Genomic DNA, 23,795 nt, shown 5'->3' on the forward strand with positions numbered 1-23,795 from the left:
AGTAGCTACTGTAATTTTTGTAGATTTAATGGTGTAGTATTCATACAAGTTTACCATTTCCTTTAATTAATTAAATAAATTAAGAAAGGTATTAAAAGAATTGTTTTGGTGATGAACACCCTACTTTCTGGTGTTCATGTGATATGTGTGATATGTCAGTAAAGTTGGTTTTGTCCAATTAAGTGTTTATAGCATAAGTTAATAATTAATTGTTTGCATTATGTCCCTCTGGACAGATCTGGGGACTTTAGAAAGTTCCCCATGATATTTTGGTTTTCTGTGAATGTGATGAATACAAGAGTTGTAGATAATTTATGTATCTAGCTCCTGTCAAAGTTTGAGGGCAATTGGCCCAGTAGTTTAGAAACTACAGCTGTTTAAAGTTAGGTTGCAGAATTTTCTTATTCTCTGCCTTGTGAGGATAGACTTCTGTTGATTTATGAAATTGAACTGGTAAAGGTGTGAATCATGCTTTGAGGTCTAAAAATGTTTTGCAGACAATTTTATAAGCTTTCCAGATTGTCTTGTTGCATATCAATTGGATTTATAAATCTCCAGTTATAGCTAGTTTACTGCACCGCTACATAGTATTCATTTTGCTGAAATACAATTGCTTGAGTGTATGTGGTTGCAATGTTCTCGTTGATTGTTTAGGGGTTAGCCTAACTTGAGAATATGCTTAGGTGCAGGTGCTAGGTCGTTAACTGAAGATGAGCAATTATACATTAGGTTGTATAGACTTGGTAAGTAAAGTGATTTGAATAGGGCTTAAGTTGGAATATGCAAACTACAGCGAACATGTGCATTCTCCGAGCATCCCTGACAGTCGTTCATGTGCATCCATGATATTTATCTTGCGCATTCATGCAATAGGTGTGCCGGAGGGAGTGACGTTGCTGGAGTTCGAGGGAGCCAACCAGGAGGAGGAACCCGAGGTGCAGGAAGTCGACGAAGCAGTCGCCGCGGAGGAATTGCCCGAGTGCCCTGACCACCAGCCTTCCTCATTCCTGAAAGGCAAGCCCCGGAGCATATTAAGCCTCCTATGTTTTCACAAATACTTTGAGTATCTTTTATTGTTGATGATGCATTAAGTATAGGAATTGGTTGGAACCAATTGCTGCATTATATATCCTTCCTTGTCCAGATATCGCATTGGAATCCTAATTAAGTTCAGGAACGGGTTAAATGCTTAGCCATGCTTAGTGCGGTAGAAGTCAGGTGATTTCCTGTCACCTGCGAGCTTTAGGATGAGGTGGATCACGGTTGGCTATATTTGCTATCGTGGAAAAGAACCATGTGAATAATGAATTAAGACCGGGCGGGGTCTTGTGTAGGTTTGAACATAGTGACTCCGTCTGAGTCGTTTAAGGACCGATACGCTGTACGTCCTCATGTCATGTTGAACGCAGCCTAACACTTAGCTGGCCGGATAAGTCGTTCCGACCGCGAAGCCTAGTAGCTCGACTCAGGCCGAGGACGCGAGCGGTGGCGACATTCTGGAGGTAGTAAGGATGTGCGGAGAGCCATTGGCATAAGTCCAAGGCGGGTTAGAGTCCCGAACAACCTTGGCAGAGTGGTTCTCTGAGAATGTCGATCTATTCGGACTCGCGACTCCTGAATCGTACCAAAGGTGACTTGTTTGCGACCCTAACGGGGGAAGCAGGGTTTGTGTTTAGGAATACCCCTCCAGCTGGATAGGAATCGATTCGAATCGCCGTCTCTCCCGGATAGTGAGAACTTGACTGAGCAGCGGCAACGTAGATTCAATTAATTTAACGATATGGTTAAATGGATGATGATAAGGTTGCCACAATGAATACCTGATATGGTTATTAATGTTTGCACCCTAATAAAATGATTGCTTAGTACAGGTGCTAATATAGATGACAGGTTAATGACTAAAAAGTCACTGCTAGTTCAGGTTAAGAGTTGATCATTATTACTATGCTTTTCTACAAAAAGAAAGGGTCAGCCAGCTCCACTACATTAAGCTATGCATAATCCTTGGTGTCATTTGTTTGGTTTTCGACGGGTAAGTCTAGCTGAGTACATTCCCGTACTCAGGGTTTATTCCCTCTTGTTGCAGATGACCTTCTATATCAGGGATTCTGCAAGTACTGTCTCCACCCGGCGGGTGATGAGGACTAGATCATGGGCATGATCTCCTTTCTCTTATCTGAATGCTTTTGCGGTCTGTGATCAACCAACCAGTATGTGTATTTGAACTCGGTGTGTGAGTTAAACTATTTGCTTCCGCATGTTTTACAAGACTCGTTTTGTAATAACAATGACTCTGTGATGATGTACTCTATTTGTGAACATCTGTGAAATGTTGTAACGTACGATATGTTATGTTGGATTACTGTGATCTTGGTTGTATGCAAGTTGGTTTGAAATCCTTCGAGATTTCGGTTGACTACCGGGTTTATATGGGCTCAAGTTCGAGAATTTGATCGTTCCGGCGATTGTTTTTGTACTTGTGCTCTTATAAATTGGTCGGTTCCGTGACAGCTGGCATCAGAGCTAGATTCAACATTAAACATATCTTACGGCTATTTAAAACAAAAAGCTTTTGTTGTAAAAAATGGTTTTCAAACTTATAGTTATATATAAGTGTTCAAAAATCAAAAATTTTTATGGTATACTGGTGATCACATCCCTTATAGCCCACTTAAGGACTTCTAGGTGGCTTATATATAATTACTAACTGGGGGAATTGATTGTTTCTATTTCGTCGTCCATGCGGCGTGATATTGCATGGATGCCATTCGTTTGAATGGTAATGTATGGATCAATTGCCTCTACGCTAAGGTAAGTGTGAGTTGCGAGAGCATGACCGTCCAACCGTCGGTCTAGGGGAGAGTTAGTTGTGGTTACTGGAGTATTTACATGTTGCATACATGTATATATGAAGGTACTTAATTGGGGGTACATTTCTCGGGTAGTTTGGATACCAAAGTATATATATCGGGGGATGTATATATGGAGAGTATCTTAGTAATGCTTGTGTAATTAGTATTATATCTTGTTGGGTTGGGCTGCAATGAAGTTTTTCTGCAGGTACGCTAACAACGCACCGTGTAGATCGACTAGTTACCGCTAATTGAGAGAACGTATGTATGCCACCGTATAGTCCGCTAAAGCTTAAAATTTCTTAGGTTTGTGAAGACGTACGGAACGAGCATGCATCATATTCACTCATGACATTCATATTGCATTACTCCCTCCCTTATAATTGCTTATCCTAAGTATAAAGTGAAATCTCTCGGCAAGAAGTTTGAAGGAGAGGAATACCCAGAAGAAGTCCAAGGTGTCTCCAATGTGGACAGTAATCACTTCGACGAGTAGTTCGTTAGCAAGTCTCACGAGTTAAGCTTTTGCAGTCATACTGGTAATGTACTTTAATTCGCTCCCTTCAGGATGCGTAACGTTGGTGAAGTTTAAAAACTTGTCCTGTTGGAATGCACTGCGTATGGCGCTAGTAATCTACTTGATGATGTGGTGATTGGAGAATGAATTATTGCCTCTGTTTATTGTATGAAGTTTTCATTCTCGTCAGTAAATACAGTTTGGCACGATTGTATTGTTCCTCTCCAATGTGCTGACATCATCAATAATTACTGGTTGCGCATTGTGCAGATGCCTCGTACTCGTTCCGCCGGTGCGAGTGATGATGATGATCTTCCGCCACCACCACCCACACCAACGGAACTTATAGCAATGCTTGCGGAAGGACAGCGCACTATGGCCGAGGCCCTTCGTACGATTGCGAATCGTGATGGCCGTGGTCCACGCCAAGGACCGGATCCAAATCAGTACAGTGATTTCAAGGATTTCCTTGACACGAAACCCCCAATCTTCAAGGAGGCTGAGGAGCCTCTACAAGCTGATGAGTGGTTGAATACTCTCGAGCAGAAGTTCCGTCTGCTCCGCTTGACTGAGGTGCTCAAAACTGAATATGCATCGCACCAACTTCATGGGCCTGCTGGCATTTGGTGGAGTCATCATCGGTCCACTATGCCTGCTAATGCCCAAATCACATGGGATCAGTTCAAGTCTGCTTTCAGGGGAAATTACATTCCTCCTGGTCTTATGGCGATCAAACATACAGAGTTCATGAAGCTGACTCAGGGAAACAAGAGCCTGAACGAATACCTGCAAGCTTTCAACAACCTTGCAAGGTATGCTACCGAGTTTGTGGACACAGATGCCAAGAAGATTGCAAGCTTCAAGCGGGGACTTAGCCCCAAACTGATGAAGACCATGGGAAATTGCAAGTGCGCTCATTTTAATGAGTTTGTGAGTGATGCTTTATCGCAAGAGAACAACAATGCTATATATGCGGCTTCAAAAAGTCGTAAGAGGGCCTATGAGGCGGGTGCCTCACAATCTAAGGCTCCCGTCGCACAAAGGACTCCATTCCGTCCTCCAGCGTCAGCCGCCAAGTTTCGCCCACCGCAGAAGAAGAATCCCGTCAAGACTGGGTTTCGCAGGGCATTTACAGTTGCTCTTCCCAAGGGCACTACCAGTCAGGGCAGTTCTAGAGCTCCACCAAGCAACATGCCGTGCTGGAACTGCAACAAGACAGGCCACTGGGCGAGGGAATGCCCTTACCCTAAGAAGAATAATTACCAGGGTGGCCGCCAGGGACAAGTGAACCACACTAATATTACTGAGATTCCTTCAGGAGAGGTAGTGACTGCCGGTAAGTTTCTAATTGATCAACACCCCGCAGTTGTACTATTTGATTCAGGTGCTTCGCATTCCTTCATTAGTCCATCATTTGCATCCAAGTTTATGCAGAAAACATATACTGTTGAGGGTGAGGGTTATTGTATAAGAGCTGCTAGTGGTATTATTCCAACCAAGCTGGTAGTTGGGGATGTACAATTTGTGATAGAAGGGCGAAGTTATCAGGTTGATCTGGTAATTTTACCGGGGCTAGGTATCGATGTGATATTGGGAATGAACTGGATGAGCCATCATGGAGTGCTTATCGATACATCGACTAGGGTAGTTATGCTCAGAGATCCTAGCAATCAGGAGGGTTTTCTAGTACAGTTACCCAAGGACATTAATCTTTCTTGCATGACCAATGCGGTGCACGCAAAGTCTCTGGCAGATATCCCTATCGTGTGTGACTTTCCGGATGTTTTCCCCGATGATTTGCCTGGATTGCCCCCGGATCGAGAAGTAGAATTCAAGATAGAGTTGCTTCCTGGTACAGCTCCCATCTCTAGAAGGCCATATAGAATGCCTCCCAATGAACTAGCTGAACTTAAGACCCAGTTGAATGAACTGCTAAAGAAAGGCCTTATCCGCCCTAGTTCATCTCCGTGGGGGTGCCCAGCCATCTTTGTGAAGAAGAAGGATCAATCTCTACGCATGTGTGTAGATTATAGACCCTTGAATGCAGTTACCATCAAGAATAAGTATCCTCTGCCACGTATAGATATCTTGTTTGATCAGTTGTCTAAAGCAAAAGTCTTTTCCAAGATTGATTTGAGATCTGGATATCATCAAATAAAAATTCGGCCTGAGGATGTCCCAAAAACAGCATTCTCTACAAGATATGGTCTATATGAGTACCTGGTTATGTCTTTTGGATTGACCAATGCCCCCGCTCATTTTATGTATCTGATGAATTCAGTGTTTATGCCCGAGTTGGACAAATTTGTGGTGGTATTCATAGATGATATCCTAGTCTATTCTGAAAATGAAGAAGATCATGTTGAACATTTGCGGGTGGTTCTTACTAGATTGCGAGAACACCAGCTGTGTGCAAAGTTCAGCAAATGTGAATTTTGGCTTCGTGAGGTACCTTTTCTTGGACACGTGTTGTCCGATGGTGGAATTATGGTTGATCCCACCAAGGTGCAAGAAGTATTGAACTGGAAGGCTCCCATCTCGGTGCACGAGGTTCGGAGTTTTCTGGGGTTAGCTGGCTATTATCGTCGCTTCATCCCGGATTTCTCTAAAATAGCCAAGCCTATGACTCGATTGCTGCAAAAAGACATGAAGTTTGTCTGGACTCCTGAGTGTGATGCGGCTTTCCATACCCTGCGAACTCTTCTAACATCAGCTCCGGTTTTGGCGCAACCGGATATCGAGAAACCTTTTGATGTGTTCTGTGATGCATCAGGTATTGGGTTAGGAGGTGTTCTTATGCAAGAGGGTAGAGTCATCGCTTATACCTCTCGCCAACTTCGGAAGCATGAAGTGAATTATCCAACGCATGACTTGGAACTCGCTGCAGTTGTTCATGCTTTGAAGGCCTGGAGACATTATCTGCTTGGCAATGTATGCAACATCTACACTGATCACAAAAGCCTCAAGTACATCTTCACTCAACCAGAGTTAAATATGCGTCAGAGAAGATGGCTCGAGTTGATCAAGGATTATAACCTTCAAGTGCACTATCACCCTGGCAAGGCAAACGTCGTCGCGGATGCCTTAAGTAGAAAGTCTCATTGCCACTCGTTGATTGAGAGTGATGTCCATTTGTCAAAGCTCCTTCATCCTGCAGTCCTGCACAACATCACTATCAGTTGTACTCTACAGAGTCGAATTATCGAGCTACAGAAGACAGATGCAGGGGTGTTTCACATCAAGCGCAAGATGAAAGAGCAAGAAACCAAACATTTTCGAGTCGATGAGGAAGGCGTGTTATGGTTCAAGGATAGGTTGGTAGTTCCGAAGGATAGAGAGCTCAGAAACCAAATCATATCCGAAGCTCATTCCTCTAAGCTATCTATTCATCCTGGTAGTAGTAAAATGTATCATGATTTAAAGCCTCGATTTTGGTGGACCAAAATGAAGAAAGAGATAGCCGCTTATGTGGCTAGGTGTGACACTTGTTGTCGGGTCAAGGCGGTACACATGAAAGCTGGATTACTTCAGCCACTCTCTATTCCTGGTTGGAAATGGGAAGAGATAAGTATGGATTTTATAGTTGGACTCCCTACCACTCAGAGGAATTTTAACTCAATTTGGGTAATTGTGGACCGACTGACCAAGTCGGCACACTTCATTCCGGTCCGCATAGACTTTCGTCCAACCGACTATGCGGAGTTGTACTTCAACCAGATAGTCCGACTTCATGGGATCCCTCGTACTATTGTCTCAGATAGAGGACCACAGTTCACTGCTCGCTTTTGGGAGCACTTACATGGATTATTAGGGACTAAGCTCGTAAGAAGTTCTGCCTATCATCCGCAAACCAATGGGCAAACTGAACGGGTGAATCAAATCTTAGAAGATATGTTGAGAGCTTGTGTCATCTCGGCTAAGGGCTCATGGGAAAAATGGTTGCCCCTAGCTGAATTCTCGTACAATAATAGTTATCAAGAGAGTATAAAGATGGCACCGTTCGAAGCTTTGTACGGCCGAAAGTGTAGAACTCCGTTGAACTGGGTAGAGGCCGGTGAAAGGCGATATTATGGTATTGATTTTGTTCAAGAAGCCGAAGAACAAGTTCGCACTATCCAATCCCATATGGCCGCAGCTCAAGCTAGGCAGAAAAGTTATGCTGATCGACGTAGAAAACCTATTGAATTCGAAGTTGGAGACTTCGTTTATCTGAAAGTCTCACCTATGAAGAGTGTCCAACGCTTTGGTGTGAAGCGAAAGCTTGCGCCGAGATATGTTGGTCCATTTGAAATCATTGGACAAAGTGGTAAAGTGGCGTACAAGATTCAATTACCTCCTGAGATGAGTGCTATCTTCAATGTCTTTCATGTATCCCAATTGAAGAAATGTCTTCGCGTCCCTGAAGAGAGAGTTCCTTTGGGGGATATCGAGTTAAAATCAGATTTGACCTTTGAAGAAAAGCCGGTTCGAGTGATTGACACTCGTGAGCGAGTGACTCGAAGTCGGGTAGTTAAGTTCTTTAAAGTCATGTGGAGCAATCAGGGTAGTGAACGCGATGCAACGTGGGAAAGGGAAGACTATTTGAGGGATGGTTATAAGGAGTTCTATCAACAATGGTACGCTTTTCAAATCTCGGGACGAGATTTTTATAAGGGGGGAGGGCTGTAACACCCCAGGTGTTTGGCTTCCACATTTGCACTGCATTTCATGAACATGAGCATCATGCATCCATTCTTGAACTTATATCACATGAAACATGATTTCGAAACATTGCAACATATTGTGTATTTCATGTGTATTGTTTCTTTTATGAAATGTAAAGTGTGCAACACTTAAGTGCAACATGTGCCACTCACTTAGTGAAACAAGGTTAGTTAGTGCTATGCAACACAATCATGAAACAAGTGAAACATGACTATGAAACAGTTGCAACATTTCATGTGTTTTTCATTGTTTCAGTACATACCTTGCTTGATTCTTGTGTGACCAATGTGTGGTGTGGCTAATAATCATCCTAAGTAACTTAGTTACACCTAGAATGTCATTAGGACCAATGTTCATATTGATCATCTTGCCTAATTAGGTTTCCAAGTCATGGTTGACCAATTTGGACCCCTAGAGCTCCTGTGTTTGACTGTTTTAAAAGTGTAGCTTAGGATGTTTGCATGTCTGAGCAACCTAAAGCAATGATGTAGAGAATTATGTAAGGAACAAAAGTTATTTTATGGCCATCTCATGAAAATGTGCACAACATGCCCAAAAAGGTCCCACAAGTCAGTTTTGAGATCTATGTTGAAACTCTGAAAATTTTCTAAGTCTGAAACCGGTTTTCAGTTTCATGTGTCGATGTTTGGAGCATTGTATCTCACAAACCAAGCCGAACCAGCTCGAGCTCCAATTGTAAAGATTGTAGTTCGCATATAGATGAACAACTTTGTTAATTATACCACGAGCTAAATCAACACGGTTCAGGAGATAATCATCGTTGAAGTTCGCCTGTCAGTCGGTACTGTCGAAACTGAAACGAAAGTTCAGACACCTACAGTGACCCGACCGATTCAGAAATCGCCCGACGCGTGGGTGCCGCGCGTCGCCGCTCGCCTGAGCACGCTGGCCACGCGCCGTGGGCGCCCTGGCACGGCCGGCCGCGTCTTGAAGCCACCCCGCGCCTGCCCGATGCACTCACCCACTCCTGTTCGCCTTTCTTTGCCTCCATCGCGCGCTGCGCCAAGCAAACAGCCACTCCGCCATTGCCGCCGCGAGCTTCGGCAAGCTCCTGCGCCCTCACCACCGGGAAAACGCGCACTACACCTTCACCAAAGCTCCGCCGTGTTTCCCTCTTGCTCGTCGTCATCTCCGCGCGGTCATTCGACCTCAGGTGAGGCCGTTGTCGGCATTCCCGCGCCGTCGCACCCTCGCCGGAGATGGCGCTCACCGCGGCCAGCGCACCACCGCACCACTCCTCCATCCTTAGCCCGCGTCTCGTCTTCCCCGTCATGCGCTGATGCTCGGGTGAAGACGTCACCACCTCCGCCGGTCCAGCCAGGCTAGAACACGGCCACGCGCCACCGTGCGCCATGGCCGAGCCGCCGAGCTCCGTGGCCGGGGTACCTTGAGGTCGGTAGGGTTTGCGGTTAGGGTACCAATCGACGCAGTAGGTCTAGGCGGTCACGTTGGTGCCATTTTCGTCACCGGTGCGGTCACCGTCGGCGAGCTGCGCCATCTTCCGCGCCGTCGGAGCCGCCTCCTCTGTTTCGCGGTCACTGACCGGTGGGGTCAGCTGACAGCCGGGCCCCAGTTGTCAGTGACTGAGCAGTCTTAGGGCTAGTTCAATTATTTCCAGTTTCTGTGCTGTTTTGTAAATTTTGTAACTCCAAATTGGTAGGTCCAAATTAGGTGGTTCCAATTTTGTTAGACTCACAGTTAGGTCTAGTATTTAAGAAAAATATATCTTGAGCACATTTTGTAGAGATTTTGGATGAATTAAATAGGAACTTAAAAAGTGTTTTTGAATGCATGCAAACTTGTTTAAATCATATCTTGAGTTTCTGTGATCCAAAAATTATGAAATTTTGTGGGTAAGCTAGTCTTGTATAGTAGAAGCTCTGGTTAAAATTTGAGAGTCATTGCATGTGTAGTTTTTGAGTTATAGATTTTCCTTTTATCATTGGATGATTCTTGTGTAAATTTTAGTAATTAATCTATGAATCCAATGGCCATGAAACTTGGTAGGTAGTATCCTAGTACCTTAAGGATGCTTAGAAAAATATGAAATCTGTTGCTTGACACTTTTCATTAGGGTTTCCTAATTATGCCATTTTAAGCCATTATGCCTTGTCATTTTTGTGTAGGCTTTTATACTTGCTCAAATGGTGTGAAATTTTTATGGTAGTCTACTTAGAGCATGTAGTAGCTACTGTAATTTTTGTAGATTTAATGGTGTAGTATTCATACAAGTTTACCATTTCCTTTAATTAATTAAATAAATTAAGAAAGGTATTAAAAGAATTGTTTTGGTGATGAACACCCTACTTTCTGGTGTTCATGTGATATGTGTGATATGTCAGTAAAGTTGGTTTTGTCCAATTAAGTGTTTATAGCATAAGTTAATAATTAATTGTTTGCATTATGTCCCTCTGGACAGATCTGGGGACTTTAGAAAGTTCCCCATGATATTTTGGTTTTCTGTGAATGTGATGAATACAAGAGTTGTAGATAATTTATGTATCTAGCTCCTGTCAAAGTTTGAGGGCAATTGGCCCAGTAGTTTAGAAACTACAGCTGTTTAAAGTTAGGTTGCAGAATTTTCTTATTCTCTGCCTTGTGAGGATAGACTTCTGTTGATTTATGAAATTGAACTAGTAAAGGTGTGAATCATGCTTTGAGGTCTAAAAATGTTTTGCAGACAATTTTATAAGCTTTCCAGATTGTCTTGTTGCATATCAATTGGATTTATAAATCTCCAGTTATAGCTAGTTTACTGCACCGCTACATAGTATTCATTTTGCTGAAATACAATTGCTTGAGTGTATGTGGTTGCAATGTTCTCGTTGATTGTTTAGGGGTTAGCCTAACTTGAGAATATGCTTAGGTGCAGGTGCTAGGTCGTTAACTGAAGATGAGCAATTATACATTAGGTTGTATAGACTTGGTAAGTAAAGTGATTTGAATAGGGCTTAAGTTGGAATATGCAAACTACAGCGAACATGTGCATTCTCCGAGCATCCCTGACAGTCGTTCATGTGCATCCATGATATTTATCTTGCGCATTCATGCAATAGGTGTGCCGGAGGGAGTGACGTTGCTGGAGTTCGAGGGAGCCAACCAGGAGGAGGAACCCGAGGTGCAGGAAGTCGACGAAGCAGTCGCCGCGGAGGAATTGCCCGAGTGCCCTGACCACCAGCCTTCCTCATTCCTGAAAGGCAAGCCCCGGAGCATATTAAGCCTCCTATGTTTTCACAAATACTTTGAGTATCTTTTATTGTTGATGATGCATTAAGTATAGGAATTGGTTGGAACCAATTGCTGCATTATATATCCTTCCTTGTCCAGATATCGCATTGGAATCCTAATTAAGTTCAGGAACGGGTTAAATGCTTAGCCATGCTTAGTGCGGTAGAAGTCAGGTGATTTCCTGTCACCTGCGAGCTTTAGGATGAGGTGGATCACGGTTGGCTATATTTGCTATCGTGGAAAAGAACCATGTGAATAATGAATTAAGACCGGGCGGGGTCTTGTGTAGGTTTGAACATAGTGACTCCGTCTGAGTCGTTTAAGGACCGATACGCTGTACGTCCTCATGTCATGTTGAACGCAGCCTAACACTTAGCTGGCCGGATAAGTCGTTCCGACCGCGAAGCCTAGTAGCTCGACTCAGGCCGAGGACGCGAGCGGTGGCGACATTCTGGAGGTAGTAAGGATGTGCGGAGAGCCATTGGCATAAGTCCAAGGCGGGTTAGAGTCCCGAACAACCTTGGCAGAGTGGTTCTCTGAGAATGTCGATCTGTTCGGACTCGCGACTCCTGAATCGTACCAAAGGTGACTTGTTTGCGACCCTGACGGGGGAAGCAGGGTTTGTGTTTAGGAATACCCCTCCAGCTGGATAGGAATCGATTCGAATCGCCGTCTCTCCCGGATAGTGAGAACTTGACTGAGCAGCGGCAACGTAGATTCAATTAATTTAACGATATGGTTAAATGGATGATGATAAGGTTGCCACAATGAATACCTGATATGGTTATTAATGTTTGCACCCTAATAAAATGATTGCTTAGTACAGGTGCTAATATAGATGACAGGTTAATGACTAAAAAGTCACTGCTAGTTCAGGTTAAGAGTTGATCATTATTACTATGCTTTTCTGCAAAAAGAAAGGGTCAGCCAGCTCCACTACATTAAGCTATGCATAATCCTTGGTGTCATTTGTTTGGTTTTCGACGGGTAAGTCTAGCTGAGTACATTCCCGTACTCAGGGTTTATTCCCTCTTGTTGCAGATGACCTTCTATATCAGGGATTCTGCAAGTACTGTCTCCACCCGGCGGGTGATGAGGACTAGATCATGGGCATGATCTCCTTTCTCTTATCTGAATGCTTTTGCGGTCTGTGATCAACCAACCAGTATGTGTATTTGAACTCGGTGTGTGAGTTAAACTATTTGCTTCCGCATGTTTTACAAGACTCGTTTTGTAATAACAATGACTCTGTGATGATGTACTCTATTTGTGAACATCTGTGAAATGTTGTAACGTACGATATGTTATGTTGGATTACTGTGATCTTGGTTGTATGCAAGTTGGTTTGAAATCCTTCGAGATTTCGGTTGACTACCGGGTTTATATGGGCTCAAGTTCGAGAATTTGATCGTTCCGGCGATTGTTTTTATACTTGTGCTCTTATAAATTGGTCGGTTCCGTGACAATACACTTCATCAAGATTTCCTCCTTTGCGTTCTTGCGCCACAATTTGCCATCAACGAGCAGATACTGCTTACTGCGACGCATCAGATGTTCGTTTTCTGTCCGATCAGTGTAACCGCTACCATCTGTCAGGTACTTGATGAAAGGTACTCTCTAGTCAGGCTCCTTAGTGGTCGGAGGTGGTTCGATGGTGTTTGACGCCGGAACCATAGCCACCAAAAGCTAGTCTAGAGGCTTGTCAACCGTGGGATCTTCCTCTTCGATGGAAGGCGTGAGCAGGTCTTGAACGAATACGCCATGTGGGACTATAGCTCGGGATGATCCTAACTTTGACAGCGCATCTGCTACTTGATTTTTGTCCCAGACCACATGTGTGTACTTGATGCCATAGAACTTGCTTTCCAGCTTTCTGATCGATTTGCAGTATGCATCCATCTTTTCGCTAGTCGTATCCCAGTCCTTGTTGAGTTGGTTGATGACTAGGGCCGAGTCTCCATAGACATAGAGACATTTGATGCCAAGCTCAACCGCAATGCGTAGACCATGCAGGCATGCTTCGTACTCGGCGGCGTTATTAGACGTCGGGAAATAAATCCTGAGGACATATCGGAGCTGCTCCTTGGATGGTGACACGAAAAGGACTCCTGCTCCTATGCCGTCAATGTTGAGAGAGCTATCGAAGTACATCTTCCAATACTCATCGGGCCCCTGAGAGGCAGGTGTGCTTAAGTCTGTCCACTTAACGATAAAATCGACAAGTGCCTGAGACTTGATTATAGTGCGGCTTATAAATTCCAAGGAGAAAGGGCATAGCTCCATTGCCCATTTGACGATGTGCCCATTCGCATCCTTGTTGCGAATGATGTCTCCCAGAGGGTACTCGGTGATGACCACCACACGATATCCGTCGAAGTAATATTTCAACTTTCGGGATGTTATCAATATGGCGTAGATCAGTTTCTAGACCTATGGGTATCTGGTCTTGGATTCATTGAGTACCTCACTGATGAAATAAATTGGTCGCTGTACCTTGTAGACGTGGCTGGGCTCGTCGTGCTCGACCACCATGGCAGTGGAGACCACTCGATTAGTTGCCATAATATAAAGTAGGAGAGTTTCATCTTCTCTGGGAGCAGTGAGGACCGAAGGTGATGCAAGGTATTGTTTCAGCTGTGTGAAGGCAGTGTCTGCTTCCTCCGACCACTCAAACTTCTCGGATGCTTTGAGCAGCTTAAAAAACGGTAATCCTTTTTCGCCTAATCTTGATATGAAATGACTGAGGGTAGCCATGCATCATGTAAGCTTCTGAACATCCTTCACCTTTTTGGGCGGCTTCATATCTAAGACAGCTTTGACTTTCTCCGGGTTAGGGCATATGCTATCGTGACTAACGATGTTGCCAAGTAGTATACCAGAAGGAACACCAAAGATGCACTTCTTTAGGTTTAATTTCCATTGGAATATATTAAGGGCTACAAAGGTGCGTTCGAGGTTGTCAACAAGGGTACATGCTTCCTTGGTTTTGACAACTACGTCATCAACATAAGCCTCGACAAGGTCATCTTTTATCTCGTATTTGAGGCAGGCCTATATGGCGCGTTGGTAGGTAGCCTCGGCGTTCTTAAGTTCGAACGACATGGTTGTGTAGTAGTAAGCGCCAAAAGGCGTGATGAAGGATGTCTTGATCTGGTCATCCTTTTTTAGAGCGATCTGGTGATAACCAGAGTAGCAATCGAGAAAGAAAAGCTGCTCACAACCGGCGGTTGAATCTACGACCTCATCTATGCGAGGTAAGCCAAAGGTGTCTTTAGGGCAGTGTTTGTTGAGATCAGTGTAATCAACGCACATTTTCCATTCATTATTCTTTTTGCGTACAAGAACCGGGTTGGCTAACCACTCCGGATGATACACTTCTTTGATAAATCCGGCTACCAAAAGCCATGTAACTTCTACCCTAATCGCCTCCTTCTTGTCGCGAGCGAACCATCGTAGCTTCTGCTTGATGGGTTTGGCCTTGCCGTTGACATTCAAGGAGTGCTCGATCAAGTTCCGAGGTACACCGGGCATGTCGACAGGTTTCCATGCGAATACACTCACGTTGCTCCTCAAGAACCTGACGAGCGCGTCTTACTATTTAGGATCCAGGTTGGCCCCGATAAGGGCCGTTTTGCTGGGATCACCGTTGACCAGCTGGATCGCCTTGTGCTCCTTGGACTTGATGTTCTTGCATGGAGCCTCGAGCTCTAGGATCTCCAGGTGGTTGGCTGAGGTCTTCTTAGCATCGAGCATGGTCTCAGCCATGCGAATAGAGAGGTCATGAGCCTCTACTATTTTGAAGCTGTCGTCCTCACAGGTATAAGTTGCGTATACGTTGCCCCTAAGAGTTAGAACCCCTTTCTCGGTAGGCATCTTGAGCACCAAATACCTGTAGTGAGGTATGGCCATGAATTTGGTGAGCGATGGTCGACCAAGGATAGCATGGTAGGTGCCGTCGAAGTCAGCGACCATGAAGTTGACGTAGTCGGTGCGGAAGTGGTCCGGGGTACCAAACTGCACAGGTAGCGTGATCTACCCGAGAGGTGTACAGCTCTGTCCAGGAAGGACACCCCAGAACTGTGCCTCACATGGTTTGAGATCTGCCTGGGTTATCTTTAGGTCTGGCAGACTGTTCTTGAACAATATATCGATGGAACTGCTGCCGTCAATTAGCACTCTGTCGAACTGAACCTTGTTGATACAAGGATCGAGGACTAGGGGAAAATATCCTAGCTTAGGTATTGCAGCTCATTGGTCCTTTCTGCTGAAGGAGATCTTGTGGTGAAACCAAGGAGGGAGCCGCGGATCGGCGATGAGGTTGTTGGTGTTGGCCATGTTCAAGTAGGCGTGGGCGAGCAGCTTGTGTTCTCGTTTGGTCTCAATGGACACTTTGCCTCTAATGATGGTGTGGACGCGATTGGTTGGCTTGACGTACTTATGACGGGGATCTGCGTCTTCATCATCATTGTCTTCGTTGCGTTGTTCCCCTGCGTCATTAGGCTTGTCAGACATATCCAGAGCCTATTAACGTGTGTAGATAGACTTGAGAACGCGGCAATTTTCCATGGTATGGTTTGACTTGGGGTGGAGCTAGCAGGGTCCTTTCAATGCTTTGGCATAGTCTTCTTCGTAGTTGCGACATCCGCCACCTTTCTTAATGGTATTGACTTCGCCGTCGTCTTCCCGAGCACGCTTGCCCCTGTAATCTTCACGGCGATTACGCCACTGATTACGCTGGTCGCGGTGGTCGCGGGGGTCGTTGCGCTAGTTGCGGCGATCAAAATTATTGTTCCAACCACGGTTGCCGTAGTAGTCGTTGCGATGTGGGGGGTGGTCAGAGCGTGGAACCCTTGCTACTTCTTTGATGATTATCTTTTTAGCATCGTCGGCATCCGCATATTTCTTGGCAGTGGCCAGGAGCGCTGTGATTGATTCAGGTCTCTTGCGAAGGAGCTTGTCCCGTAGGGCATCATAGAAACAAAGACTAGTAATGAAAGCCACGATTGCCTCATTGTCGGAGATTGATGGGACCTTGATGCACATCTCCGAGAAATGCTGGACGTACTCGCGTAGTGGCTCATCTTTCCGGTCTCGAATCCACTGTAGATCATATTTGTTACCGGGTTGCTTGCAAGTAGCAATGAAGTTGTCGATGAAAGCTTGCTTGAGCTCTTGCCAAGAATCAAAGTAGTTCACCGGCAAGCTGACCAGCCATTGGTGACCTGCATGGCCGACAACGACTAGGAAGTAGTTAGACATGATGTGCTCGTCAGCCATGGCTGATCTGCACGCAGTTTCGTAGAGCATGACCCATAATTTGGGGTTCTCCTTGCCGTCGTACTTCTGAAGTTTCTCGAGCTTGAAGTTCTTGGGCCATATGACTTGGCAAAGGTGCGGAGTAAACTGCTTCAACCCTGGAGGGTCGTGGGTAGTATCATATTCCATATGATGATAGCTTTCATGGGATGCACGATCATTGGCTTTTTGGTTGATGCGATCGCGCAGATCGCGTTCTCCGAGGTAATGGCGGAGATCGTTATTGCCATCACGATGATCTCGGTTGCCACCCTGATTAACCCTGTGACCGTGGTTATCGCGGCGATTATCACGGTTGTCCCGACGATTGTCGTCCCAGAAGTCGCGGCGGTTGTCATCCCAATGGCGGTTGTTGTCCCGACCACCATCATGGCCACCGTTTCCGCCTTGACGGTTGTCTGATGGGTCATTGTTGCGCGAGCCACGTTGGTTAGGTGGCTGTGAGCTACTTGAGTACTGGCGGCTGTGGCTTGATTCAACTGAGACGGATGGAGCTCGGGCTTGATATACAATCTCTGCGGTCTGGGCCATAGCAGCCGTCAGGTAAGCTTGTATATCATCACGAACTGCCTGTGTTTCTGTGGTGTTGGGTAGTCATTGCATTATCGCCATAGCAACAGCTACATTGGCGCTTGGAGTCCTAAAGACCTGCTTGTCCCCCACCCTATCAAAGGCATTGTTAAGGTCGCGTGGCTGGACCCTTATGCGTCGGGCCTCCTCTTCTACCTTGGCTTCAATTTGTCGGCGATTAAACCAGTCAATATTGCGTGCTTCACGTGCTAGCCTTTCTTATTCTATTTCGTCGACTGTCGGTGGTTCGTCATTACTAACAACATTGATCAAGTCTCCTCGCCTTGGTGGGAAGGATGGGAATCACGGGAATCCCGGGGCATGGTCTAGGATATCCAGATCGTATTCAATGCCTTCATCGTCATGATGCTGGAGCTCGGTGTGAATGGAGGCATTAGATGCGATGCTGGACGAGGAGCTTGAGCCACCCTCTTGAACTGTGTGGACCGATCCTTCTTGATAATCGTCAATTCAGACCATGTTGACGAAGTTGCACAGGCCATAGGGCTGGACCTAGTGGTTCTCCATCGAGGCTTCATACTTGGAGAGCCAAAGACCCGTCGTAGGGGCTGGCCAGCAATGAACGGAGCGCCCTTTAGGAGTAGATGTGACCACGAGATCCATACCGAGTCATGCAGGATGACTAGCCCGAGCTGGTCGGGTAGATCTGTTGTGGGTCATAGTTACCTGCTCATTAGGTTGACTTTGAATCGAACTTACCAGAGCCAGGGTTTCAACAAGTTTGGTGCCGACCCGATCGATGGAGTCGAGCAAGTCGGTGTTGTCGATCTGCCTCCTTTTGTAGCGAGGAAGCGGACGACGGGTTGTCGGCGTGGCTGAAGACGATGCTGGCATGGTCAGAGCTAGATCCACCGTGGTCAGAGCCGGATCCACCGTGGTCAGAGCCGTAGCTGATGCAGGTGAAGCAGTGGTCGGCGCAGATTGAACCCGCACCTCCTCCGAGGTCATGGTGATGAAGTCATCGGAGCCAGTGGTCCAGGTGATCTAGCCGATGGTGAACGTGAGGCCGTTCGGCGTAGCCATGGAACCGGGGATGATGACCATCTTGTTCGCTAGGAGAGCAGTATGCATACCCCCTACCTGGCGCGCCACTATCGATGAAATATAGTCGGCAGTCTACCTAGGGGTATGCCCAAGGTAGTAGATTATCAGCAGACAGATACGCAAGCGACGAACAAGATGGTGACGCAAGACAAACACAAGATTTTATCCAGGTTCGGCCACCGTTAAAGGCATAATACCTACGTCCTGCGTCTGATTGTATTGCTGTATGTCAATGAGAGATGTTTTTTAGAGGGGTCCCCTACTTGCCTTATATAGTCCAGGGGGTAGGGTTACAGATCTGGAAACTAATCCTAACCAGTTATAATTGCCATAGGTGGCCGGACAAGGATTCCTATTCTAACCGACCAAGATCTCGTTTGACCTCCAAATCTGCCTTGATTCCTTGCGCGGGACTCCGAACAGATTGGTTGGGCCACGCGTCGTCTTCTAACAGGCCAGGCCCTCTGGTCTGGGCCAGCCCTGGCCTAGCCGTAAGGGTATAGAGGTTAATACCCCCACATGTCGCCTGTAGTAAGCAGCCTCCGCTTCATCTGCGGCACTGTGGCCTGAGTGAAGAACACGTCGTCATCCTTCTCCACCTGTAAGCCCATCTCTGCTAGACTGATGAGCTCGCTCAGTCTGCTAGTGTCTTCCTCTGCCTGCTCCGCCTGTAACCCCACCTTTACTAGAGCAATGAGCTCGCTCAGTCTGCCAGTATCGTCCTCAACCTCCTACGCCTACAAGCCCGCCTCTGCTAGAGCAATAAGCTCACTCAGTCTGCTAGTGTTGTCCTCATCCTCATCCCCCTCATCAGACAACACAATCGGTGATTGAACGGTGCGACCAACTCGAGATCTATACTCATCTAACTTCTTCTCCTCATACCTTGCACAAGCCAGCTCTACGGCATGTTCCTCGCTGCAACCAATCCCTTTATGTATAAAATGCAATCAGTTAGCAGCGTGATTATATTTCATTTAAAATCATGCAACGAAAAAATGTTTTCAAGCACTCACTGCCACATAATGCAACAACATGCTCGTTCAAGACCTGTATCTGTACTCTTGTCTCCTCCCTTGCCTCATTCCTTGCCCTCTCCTCCTCTAACGTCATCCGCCTCTCTAATCCCCATTTGTTAAGCCCAACATCGATCGGGTTATATATACCGCGCTGTCTAGCAAACTCACGCATCTTTTCTTTGTAATGTTTAACGAATAAGTTGACATAGTCAGGTGCATATCCCCTCTTCTGTGCAATTACTTGCCTCTTCTTCAGTTCATTCAAGAACTTAGCTTGGCCATCATAACATTCCCACCTGCATTTCCTAGTTCTCTGTTCAAATGGTAAATTCTATCATATATGTCTTAGCAAAAGAAACAAAATATGATTTCATGTTTACCACAAAAATAACCAACCTCATCATACTCAACCATATGGCCGCAATAATGGTCTATTCCAAGCTTCGAAGGGACTAGGCCATAGTTGGATTTAACACCACATTTGCATATGACAGGAGGTGCTTTGTAAATTACCCTTTCTTTCTTCTTTTCCTTAACCTTTCATGGTTTTTCCGGCCATTGGTTCTTAGGACCATAGAACCACTCCTTGAAATGACACTTCACCATTGAAAACACCTAAATAAGTAGACATTAGTACATGAACACATATAGCTCAACATTTCAACACATACACTTAGCACTTACTTCATGCTTGTTTAGACACACAAACTCCAACGTATTCTCAGAGTTTATCACAGCTCGATCTCCACAATCGCACAGAGGAGGTTCCTCGAGTCGTCTAACTATGGCTAGGTGCTTCTCCTTAGCCGTCATTGGCGAAGGGTTAGGAGGGGTGGAACCCACCGCTTGAAGTGCTCACATGGATGTCTCCCTCTAAACCAATCGTTGAAAATGAGGTACCTAGGATCAAACTTGTCTGCACCGTCGATCCACTGAAAGAAAAAGCACCTCTTATGGTCCTACACAATGAGATACCAACAAAATATTAGTAGCATACTTACATAAATAAAGAAAAAGAATAGTGAAAACAATTTCTTACATTAAAACGACTGCATGTATAGAAGCAACGCGCCGCTGTGTCTGGATGTTTTGATTGAAAAACATGGGCCGAGAAACCACAATCACAGTTAGGGACAGGGAGGTCAGGAGGGATGGGGGCATCTTTACTAGACGCGTCGTGGTATAATTCGCGAGGACGACCCCGTTTCGCCAAAACTCCTCCCGAAACATTCCTTGCATCTAACAAAACGGATGTAATTTAACAAACATAAATCAAAACATCACAAATAAATGTCAATGAGAACCATAACTATAATACAACCAATTTCGTTCTAAGAACCCAAAGCAGTTAACATTAAACCATATACCTAGGGTTTTCCATTTGATGCACAACAATGAACCCATAACATAACTACACGCGCCTAGGTTTGCTAGCTTTTCCACGTCTTGGCATCATCCTACGGTTGTATAATACATATATTGATGGGTACAATAAAATCCTAAGTGATGACGATTATTACGTTCAAACATCCGACTAATACATACCGAATCGATGCGAAAAAAACTAGAAGAGGAGCGAGGATACCTTGCTCTCGAAGATCTATGGATCAAATCAAAGTTTCTAAGGTCCAATATGCCGATTCGTGAGGTAGGGTGAAGTGGGGAGAGAAAAAACCCGAGAGGGAGGAGAAAGAAGAGGAAGAACGCTCGAGCAGGAAGGTTGGCCGGGGTTAAATGGCAGGGAGCTCGGCGCCGGTCACTCTGGCGGCGAGCTCGGTGCCAAGATCTACAACGCCGAGCTCGACGCCTGAGTGTTTGGCGCTGAGCTCACTGCCATGTCATCTACCGTGCCTAGGAGCTCGGCGCCATAGACGTTGGCGCCGAGACGTGTTAGCTCGGCGCCGACACCAATGGCGCCGAACTAATGATCCATTTTCTGAATTCTTTCCGCCAGGAGTCTATTTATGAGAAACTTTCAAAAAAGGGCTAAAATGTAAAAAATTCGGACAGAGAGTGGGGGTTCTGACGTATTCACACGAGCATCGATGCCTAACTTTGTGTGCAAAAAGTTTAGACATCGGTGTTGAGGGGACACATGAATTAATGTTTTTACCACCGATCACGCTACGAGCAGTCTAGGACCCCTTTGGATCCACAACAATTATGCTAATGAGTTAAAATAATGCGATTATGCTAATGAGTTAAAATAATGTAATTGTGATCCAAACATACTAGTTTATAAGGTGAATTATTATAATCAAAATACCAGATTACAGTTAATCCTATAATCCACTTCAAATATGCTTTTGGTGATTATGAGCATTTGTCACTTGAACCAAGAATAATCTAGTACAGTACAGTAATTTAGGAATCCAAACACTCTGATTATTATAATTCATAATCCACGTTATAATCTAACTGTTATCCAACAGGGCCTACAGGAATGAAACATCTCGTGTCTCCCATCCAAACTCCCTCGAAATAGGGGACTGATCCATTCTCAGAACCAAACACGTGATAAATTTGCAATATATTTGGTGACAGGAAATAGTAATAATAAAAAAGTATAAAGTCATGAACTATTTTTTTTACCACGTCATGCATTGAAAGAAAATTATTTTTTAGTCGGTATAGGTAGCGCTACATGAGGTATTTGAAAACACCGTTCTTCTTGACATAGGGGGAAGAATTTGTCGATGATAGAACTTTGATAAATAAATCAGATAATCCTCTTATTGCAGACATGCAGTAAAAAATTTTCCATCAAAACTCCAATTTTACTAGTTCACCCATGCTATTTTCTCGTATCATCAATATGGTTATGTGTCAACAAAATTTTATGTATATTGGAATATAATTCTATATCATTGTTGGCGTGGGTCATTCTAACTCATATGAACATGTGTAAGTCGGGATGACATACGAGACATGGAGTACACAACCATGCATTACAACAGAATTATAACCAATACGCCTTGGAATTGGACTCCATATCATTGTTGTACGCGAGTTGTTCTAACGTGTACGGGCACCAACCATGAAGTTTAAATCACATACAAGAAATGGATGGCTCGCCCCCGCATCGTCCTCCCTGGACGACACGGGCGGTGACGCCACAGCCACCGCTCAGGCCAGGTCGCCCACAGCTCCTCCCCTCGCCGTCGCCGGAGTGGCCTGCCAGAATTCCGGTGTCCACGAGGAAGGCGGCGGCGGGGCATCTCCTTCCTCGCCACTTCTTTTCCTCCTCCCCAAACCTCTAGCGCACAGCCATTGGTCCTCCCGTTGGCACTGGCTAGCCACAGATCTAGTGCTGCCATGGCGGGACGCGGTGCCTAGGGGTGTGGATCAGTCCCCTGTGGCTCGTTCCGGTGTGGAGGAGCACCTCCAGGAGGACGGACGCGGGGCCGGCTGGCAGCAGCGGTGGCTCCTTCCGCGGGAAGCTACGACGGCGACGTCCAGATCTGGCCTCCAGGCTAGGTGTGGCACTCCCTTGGCCGGATCCAGCATCCTCATGCTCGGATCAGGAGGGCGGCGCCGCGTCAATGCGGTAGGCACGACGTCAGGTTCAGCAGCGTGTCCGTGCAGTCCAAACGACGGCACCGGGGCGTCTAAGGGCACGGCCGATATTTGCGCCCTCACCTGCGGTTGCAGGGCCAGCGTGTCCGCTAGGGCGAGGAGGACCAGCAGCTTCGTGGGTGGCGCCGTCAGAGCCACGTGGGCGGTGGTGCGGCAGTTTGCTGGCGACGCCATGGTGGTGTGGCCGGCGGAGGCTTGGTTGGGTGCGCACCAGCGGCACCATGGTGGTGCGCCATGGCGTTGGCATGCCCGCGTAAGGATGGCAACGGGGATATACCCGTCGGGTATCGCTGAAACGTTCTCTTCCCCGCTACGGAGAATTCATCCCCTCCTCATCCCCATTAACTGTCTCGGGTATAGATTCTTGCACATCCCCATACCCGTCGGGTATCGGTCGGGTAACAGATACCCGACGGGTACTGCATACCCGATAAACAAGGACACTTGGGGTCGCAGCTTTGCAATCGGAGACGTTTCTTCTTCACCCGGGTATAAGTGCCGGAGTCTCGGAGATGCCGAGGAGAAGGAGCGAGGTTGCGAGGAGGACGAGCAAAGGTGGTAGAGAGACCGAACTGAGGAAGCGAGAGGCACGAGCGCTCGTGAGACAGACGTGCTTGTGCTGCTGGTGGAGATGGTGAGGAAAAATTGAACGAGAGTTCCTAGAACACACAAACTATATATATGACTATTCAGATTTGGACCAAAATACCTATGTTGAGTTTCTTTGGGCCTAATACTCGCATGACAGCTCAAATAGTCGGGTTCCCCAACGGGTAACGGGGACGGGTAAACAGGGAACGTTCCCGTACCCACTATACCCGTCGGGTATGGATTCTTTCCCATTTAGATGCCCGCGGTTAAAGATATGATCCCATTCCCGTCCCCTAATGGATCAAATACCCGTCGGGTATCGGGTATCGGGGCCCG

General features: G+C 46.0%; 1 long non-coding RNA gene across 1 annotated transcript; it reads left to right on the top strand.

The window, feature by feature from the left end:
- Window positions 1-877: 877 nt before the first annotated feature.
- LOC136471339 (uncharacterized) lies at window positions 878-12,583 on the top strand. Its single transcript, XR_010761995.1, has 3 exons — window positions 878-1,014; window positions 11,151-11,291; window positions 12,364-12,583. It is a non-coding gene; the product is annotated as an uncharacterized lncRNA (long non-coding RNA).
- Window positions 12,584-23,795: the final 11,212 nt, after the last annotated feature.

Source organism: Miscanthus floridulus, chromosome 1 (assembly GCF_019320115.1).
Source record: "Miscanthus floridulus cultivar M001 chromosome 1, ASM1932011v1, whole genome shotgun sequence".
Classification (NCBI taxonomy): domain Eukaryota; kingdom Viridiplantae; phylum Streptophyta; class Magnoliopsida; order Poales; family Poaceae; genus Miscanthus; species Miscanthus floridulus.